The 7,655-nt window shown below is 34.6% G+C and overlaps 1 pseudogene; it reads left to right on the top strand.

Annotated features, from left to right (window-relative positions):
- Positions 1 to 485: 485 nt before the first annotated feature.
- Positions 486 to 7,640, top strand: LOC132628288 (uncharacterized; annotated as a pseudogene).
- The last annotated feature ends 15 nt before the right edge of the window (positions 7,641 to 7,655 follow it).

Here is a 7,655-nt window from a genome sequence, read left to right as displayed (position 1 = left end):
CGAAGCTTGGCTTAGAGCTGCAAATTTCTCTCCATTCTGAATATTAGGAGGGATAAACCCTAACGCCACTCCTCTAGCTGCTAAATTATTACCTGAGAAGAAATTCGCCCATTTCTTTGGTTGTTCAGTAGGTGGGTTAAGTTCCAATTTCCTCGCTGCCGTTTGCTGTTGAATCTTTAGACTCCCCTGCATTGAGGCTTCCATAACAGCTCCACCTTGCATAGAGCCGGAATTTGTTGAATCGCACCTCACCGGAGTTGGCCTCGGCGCAATTTGAGTAACCGGAGTCTTACGTGGCTCTTTATTCACAGAGAGCATCGGCCAGATCTGATCATCCTGATTTAGTTCTCCCGCCGGTGCGATCCCAAGGGATTTGCAGATGGCATCCACCATCCCCTGCTCATCGGCGTGTCATTGTTTATTCTTTTTCGGTCTCCCTCGTGCCATTTTCCTACACGGCGCACGTTACCACTAACTTACGCCGAGAGAGAAAACCTGCTAAGATTATGATAAATTATTTCTAATTATAGAAAAATGACATTCTTTTTAAAAAAAATTAAAAACGGAAAGAAAAGGGAGTAATAATTTGTAATATTAAATCCCTTTTTGTAAAAAAAATAAAAATAAAATCTTTCGTCATCTCATCTTCACCCCTTCAAAGTTCAAACCAAACAAACACTACTTCAATATTACAAATTGTCAAAACGTTATTTTAACATTTCTCTGATCAATCTCTGGTGTCCCTTTCGGTCCATCAAATAATAATTGAGGTGTATTTTGATAAATGGTTTATTTAACTTAACCACAATGAAACTCTATTACTCCCTCCATCTCCAAAAAAATTGTCTTAATTTGATTTAACACGAAATTTAAGAAATAAAGAAAGACTTATAAAGTATGTGGTCTAAAATAAATCTTATAATCGTAAATAATCTCATAAAATTAAATTATTTCTAAATATAAAAATATCTCAATTTTTTGGGTTAAAATAATAAAGAAATTAAGATAATTTTTATGCACGGAGGGGTACTGTTTGCGAATATTCAATTCCCTCAAAAAATAAAAAAATAAAAATAAAGATAGTAGAAGAAGAGAATCTTCATCATTTCACCTTGACTCCTTCAAACCAAACAGACACTACACTACTTCAAATTATACAAACTGTCAAACATTATTTTAACATATTTTCTGATGATCAACTGATCAATCAAATTGGTGAAAATTAGAAAAAAGTAAATAAAAAATCCATCCATCAGATTCAAAACACCAACATTTATATCCTTCAAAAACCGTCACACACACACACACACACTCACTTCTTCAATGGCGAATTCTCTTAGAAAAAAACCGGCGTTATTAGACCCGCTTTACTACCCTGTAATCGCTTTACTCGTCGTCCTTATCGCCTGTGTTGAGTTTTCCGATGCAATCACAGCCGTCGATGTTTACCGCCTTGTTCAATATGATATCTCCGGTGTTCATTTCGGTTCTCGGTTCGCTAAACTCAATCACCACGCCGGTTCGTCGCTTTTCGGTTCGGGATCAGGTTCGGATCTTTCCCGTACGGTTCTCATTCTTCCGGTTCGTGAATTGAACCTCACCAGCATTACAGGTTCGGTTTCGCCAAAATTTTGAGTTTTATGTCTTTACTGATGTATAAATTAGCTTGAATTGAAGGTTAAGGGGTTGTTTGGTTTGAAGATTTAGTTATGTTGGGATTAGTTATCCTGCTACTCATTCTAGTTCAATTTGTTTGTCTATTTTTTGACTTGACACGGAGTGTAAAGAAAGTAAAGAATGAGATGTGTAGAATGTATCAAAGTGCCCTTTAGAGCCTGTTGGATTGGATTATTTTAGGTGCTTTTAAGCACTTTTGTAGCGTTTAGGTAAGATAAAAAAGTGCTTTTGAGATTTTTTTTTTTTAGCCAAAATAATGAAAAATAAAGCTAAAAGCAATATTTTTGGCTTAATTGTTGTTTCTATGATTATGTTAGGATATGTCTGAGATTTTTGGCCATAGATTTTGAAGTTGAAAACTTGATACTTGAAAATTTGAATTTGAAGTTGTGTTTGGATATGCATTTTACTTGGAAAGATTTGAAGTTTTCTAAGTGGAAATGATAAATTTTCAAAATCTGATCCAAAATCTATGGCCAAACGCTAGCTTAGTAGAGAACCTTCACTCATAGTAAAGATGTGGCTTTCATTTAATGATTCTGAATTTAATTTTCATTAAATATTTATTATTTCGACTAGGTGACAATAATTATTTGGGATTAATAGAGGCGCGGATAAGTTGGTGTGGATACCACGGTCATAAAAAAGTTAGTTGGAATTAAAGTTTAATGTGAGATTCTGGAGAAGCTCACTCTCACTACTTCGAACTGTTATTTCGTCTCAAATATTTTTTCAACTAGGAAATACTGACTCATTGGATTAAAGCTTAGTTTGTTACTTATGCTAAGAGAGTCTCGATTTGACTTAAAAGAGAAGTTACTTACACAGTGTTAATTAAAATTCATTGCTTTGTCGCTTTAAGCACTCAAGCAATCGAAGTGAGGGGCTATCGTTGATGAAGCCATGTGCTTCAAATAATATATACCAAAGTTATCCAACAGAAAAACAGTGGCTCTTTGACATTATTATTTATTGAATGCTGAAATTAGTTTATCTAATTGCAATTTGATTATTATTACACGAAATTCATGTATGATTGGCATTTGTTAATTTTACATGAATAGTGTGCTTGACTTCTCACTCTTTGCTTCAAATTCCACGGACCTTTTCTTTCCGCTTTATTTTCACTCGTACTTACGAGTACTAGAATGACTTACTGTTCTGGAATTTCATTATTGTTGGGATCTTTCGTTTTTCAACTAGGCGAAACTAAATGGTGGGAATTAAAGCTTCTACTTACTTTAGGTTCAGGTAGGGATAATTTTGAGCTTTAGGAAACCTCACCCTCATTAAAGATGCAGTTTAGTTTACTTCTTTTGAATTTCATTTTTATCTTGATTTTTTTACTTCTTTTTTAACTAGGTGACACAAACTCGCTTGATAAAACTAGGTGATACAGACTTGGTGGATGTAAAGATTTGTTTGTTGTAACACTTATTGACGATGAAAACAGCAAATGAAGTCATGAGAAATGGATTCTTTGAATAAAATATCGGATGTTGTTGTTTGTCTTTTTCATTTATGATCTTACTCTATACTCATAAAAAAAATTATTTTTGCTGTTACTATGATCTTCTAATTGTTAGCTATGCACAACTATAGGAGAACATTTGAACAAGTGCCCTCATGAATTATAACTGAAAGTCTAAATGCTCAAGTCAATTTATCAAGTCAGCTTCTATGCAACGGACTGTAGCAGCCTCCGGCATAATCTCTAGGGAACCTTGAGGTTTCGAACAATAGTCAAGAAATCTGGCCAAGTGTTTTCTTTCAATTTTGTAGTCGATGTTCATGCAGATTCTACAATCATCTTTATAGGAGCTCTAATACTGATTACTCTTTTGCGGGATGTAATGGAACTATCCGCTTCTAGGTAAGAAATATGGTCAGACTATAGATTATATCACTCTTGACAACGGAGGGATATCGTAGTGGTAAGGATACCCTCCACCTCAAACAATAAGGTTGATGGTTCGTGTCACCAAGGAAGAATAAGTGGAAAGGCCACTCTTGGTTAGGATGGTGTGGAAGGTGGTGTCTCCATATAACAAACATTTCTTTTACAGATTTTATTACTATTCTAGTGCCCTCCTTGCTTGCGAATTACTAACCTTTTTTGTGGTGATCATGTTAGAGGACGACTCTCTGTTCCTCATGCAATATGCAGTTAGAGTGTTAGATTGTCTCTTCTGATGGGCTTGCCCTCCCTATTGATGCATATTGCAGAATATATTGAACAAAAAAAGGTATTAGGGGGTTTATTGCTTTTACTCCCCCCCAAATTTAGTCCAGAAAACCTATACAGCACATTTGATGTTATTGCAGAATATATTGAACAAAAAAAAGGTATTAGGGGGTTTATTGCTTTTACTCTCCCCCCCCCCCCCCCCCCCCAAAAAAAAAAAATAGTCCAGAAAACCTAGACAGCACATTTGGTGCTGATAAAGATATTGACAGCTTGAGGAACAAGCTTGTTGCTGCCTCAGAGAATTGCGTCCGCTAGCATTGTAAATATTCAGGTTCTAATTTACCTTCTCTCTCTCTCTTTTGTTTTTTCCTTAAAAAAATTGGAACAGGTGGATTTACTATAATTCTTGAATTGATGTTTTAGGATTATTGATTTGACTTAATTGCCTTAAATGTTAGTTCTAGAATGCTTGACATACACTTGATCCATGTTTATTTAAATAACGAGTTTATCTCACTCCAACAATGCATATGCCTTTATTAAAATAAATTAATTTAAACTAATACTACATTTAGTCATTTAAAATTTGAGTGGACATCTTTCAACTAACTACTGCTTAAATTGATGCACATGGTATATCATCTGTTATGAGACAGAGGTAATAATATAATAGATAGCTAAGGTTGTAACTTTTTCGCATAGTCCATCAATGGTTTTTCCATCAATCTTTTAAGCTATAGATTGTTGTCACTTCTTAAGAGATTTTATGGGACTTACATAGGATAGTTTGAAATTCCAGTTCGTGGTTGTCAAACTATTGATGTTACCTTTTTGTGTGCAAGTGTCACTTGCATTATTACAATTTGCACTGCGTGGAAATAGAGGTCAGACTTTTGAGTTTTTTTTTTTTTTTGGGGGGGGGGGGGGGGGGGGGGGGCTACATACGGTCTTGCCTTCAATTTCTTCTTCATAATTGTTATGGTTCTTCATTTTGTTCGCTCTGGATTTTTGAATATCAATGAATCTATATGTACCTAAGGTATTTCTTTTTTCTATACTTTGATTTCGTATAATAGTCAAGCAAATCATCAGCACATGCAACTGTTTTTGTTTCCTTCTAATAGTCAATTAGATCAAGCTTAGTGCATTGAATTATTTGGTTTTTCTTATTTTAGTATTGAGTTCATTTTAGGTGTAAGGCACTCTGTCATTTTTTTTAGGCTTAATGCATATGCGCCCCCTAAACTTGCCCCTTTTTTTCCACTTTGGCACCTCAACTTAGTGTTGTTCCTGTTGAACCCTTGAACTCATCCTCAAGTGTATCTATCAAACCCTCTAAATCTGATTTTTATTAGAAGCATCAATTAAATTGGGGAAATGAAGGTGGAGTAATATTTTAGACATGTGGTAAGCTATTCTTTAGGTCATGGATGTGTCGGTTTCTGCGTTTTGCTCTTCCACTGCCAGCTTAATTAAGAGATACTGTTTTTTTTCCTCTCAATTACTGGTAATCTAGCTAAAAGATGACATAATTAAATTAGAATATATATCAGTATGTTACTACATTGAAGATGGATTACTATGTAAGTCGGATTGTGTTTGATAGACACATTTGAGGACAAGTTCAGGGGTTCAATAGGAACAACATTTAGTTGAGGTACCAAAATGGAAAAAAGAGGCCAATTTGGGGGCCGCATATACATTAAGCCTTTTTTTTTTAACCTAACCGAACTTTGTTACTTTTACTTTTATTTGCTATGAATGGCATGACATGAATTTAAATGGAGGACATGATCAATGAAGATTCATATACCTGAGTCAACTTGTTTGGAATTGAGGCGTAGTTGTAGTATGTATGAATCTCAATGTACTTAGATTTATGTGTTTCTATACATTGTTTTCCTTATAATATAGTCAAAAAAATCAATTCAGTACATTTTTTTTTTTTTGGAGACTGTTAACATGACAAATCAATTCAGTACTTGGAAGTTGGAACGCTTCTTGTTACATATAATAGGCACTGGAATGGTTTTCCAGTGCCTATACATTGTAACTTTTTCGTATACTCCATCAATGGTTTTTCCATCAATCCTTTAAGCTATAGATTGTTGTCACTTCTTATTGGATTTTATGGGACTTGCATAGGATAGTTTGAAATTCCAATTCGTGGCTATTGATATTACCTTTTTGTGTACAGCTGTCACTTGCATTGTTACAATTTGCACTGCATGGAAATAGAGGTTTAAATTTGAGTGGTTTATTGGGGGCTACATATGGTCTTGCCTTCAATTTCTTCTTCATAATTGTTATGGTTCTTTAATTTGTTCGCTCTGGATTTTTGAATATTAATGAATCTATATGTACCTAAGGTATTTCTTTTTTCTATACTTTTGACTTCGATATAATAGTCAAGCAAATCATCAACACATGCAACTGTTTTGTTTCCTTCTAATAGTCAATTAGATCAAGCTTAGTGCATTGAATTATTTGTTTTTTCTTAATTTAGTAGTGACTTCATTTTAGGTGTAAGGCACTGTCTATCATTTTTTTTTAACCAAACCGTACTTTGTTACTTTTACTTTTATTTGGTATGAATGGCATGACATGAATTTGAATGGAGAAACATGATCAATGAAGATTCATATACCTGAGTCAACTTGTTTGGAACTGAGGCGTAGTAGTAGTATATATGAATCTCAATGTACTTAGATTTATTTGTTTCTATACATTGTTTTCCTTATAATATAGTCAGACAAATCAATTCAGTACTTGGAACTCTTCTTTTTACTTATAATAGGCACTGGAATCACGCTTAATACATTGAATTACTTTTTTTTCTTATTTTAGTAATGAAATCAATTTAATATCTAAGGTGCATTTCCTTATTGTGCTGACTCGAAATGTTTTCTGTGTCATGTTACCATAATCATATTGTATTTCCTTCTTTGTGAAATATAGAAGACTAAGAATTATGCAGATGAATTTCTAACAATAATGGGCAGAGCATGGGTTAGTAGATAGATTACTTAATCAGTGTAGTAGACTGTTATTTGAAAGTTTATCAGTACTTCTGTTAACTGTCGGGGCTGGTTACCAGGACTTAAAGTTGATGAAGACTCAAATTAACTCCCAACTATTGCCATAGTGGCTTCATATGACACGTTTGAGATTGCGCCGGTAAATAATAACTTACTCTATTAAGTATTGAGCGGTCATTTTAATAATAAATGACCTTAATCACTTTTTTCTATTGTTGAATTTACAGACATTGTCAGTGGGAAGTGACAGCAATGGAAGTGGTGTAGTGTCACTCCTAGAAATAGCTAGGTTGTTTTCTGCTCTATATTCAAATCCTAAAACTAGAGGTAGATACAACTTACACTTTGGATTGACATCTGGTGGCCCGTATAACTACAATGGAACTCAAAAGGTGCAACAGTCCTTCAAATTTTTTTGTCCCGCCTTTTTAAGTTGCAGTTATCTCTTTCTGTCCTTTGAATGTGTAAGCTTTTCTTCAGTGGCTTCGGAGTTTTGACCAACGTCTACGTGTGAGTATAGACTATGCCATCTGCTTGAACAGTGTTGGGTCCCTTGGCAATCAGCCACATCTTCATGTTTCTAAACCTTCAGAAAATGCCTACATACAGAAGCTATTTCAGGTTTGCAGCATATGGTGTCTATGAGAGAAACCTAAGAGAATTTTCTATGTTATTGCTTCTACCGCTTCCCTTTCTAGTCTAAAACGGCTGATTTTTGCAGGGTTTCTCCACTGTAGCAGAAGAATTGGGCC

Source organism: Lycium barbarum, chromosome 2 (genome assembly GCF_019175385.1).
Source record: "Lycium barbarum isolate Lr01 chromosome 2, ASM1917538v2, whole genome shotgun sequence".
Taxonomy (NCBI): Eukaryota; Viridiplantae; Streptophyta; class Magnoliopsida; order Solanales; family Solanaceae; genus Lycium; species Lycium barbarum.
Note: the sequence above shows the minus strand (reverse complement) of the source record. Positions and strands in the feature narration are given on the sequence as shown.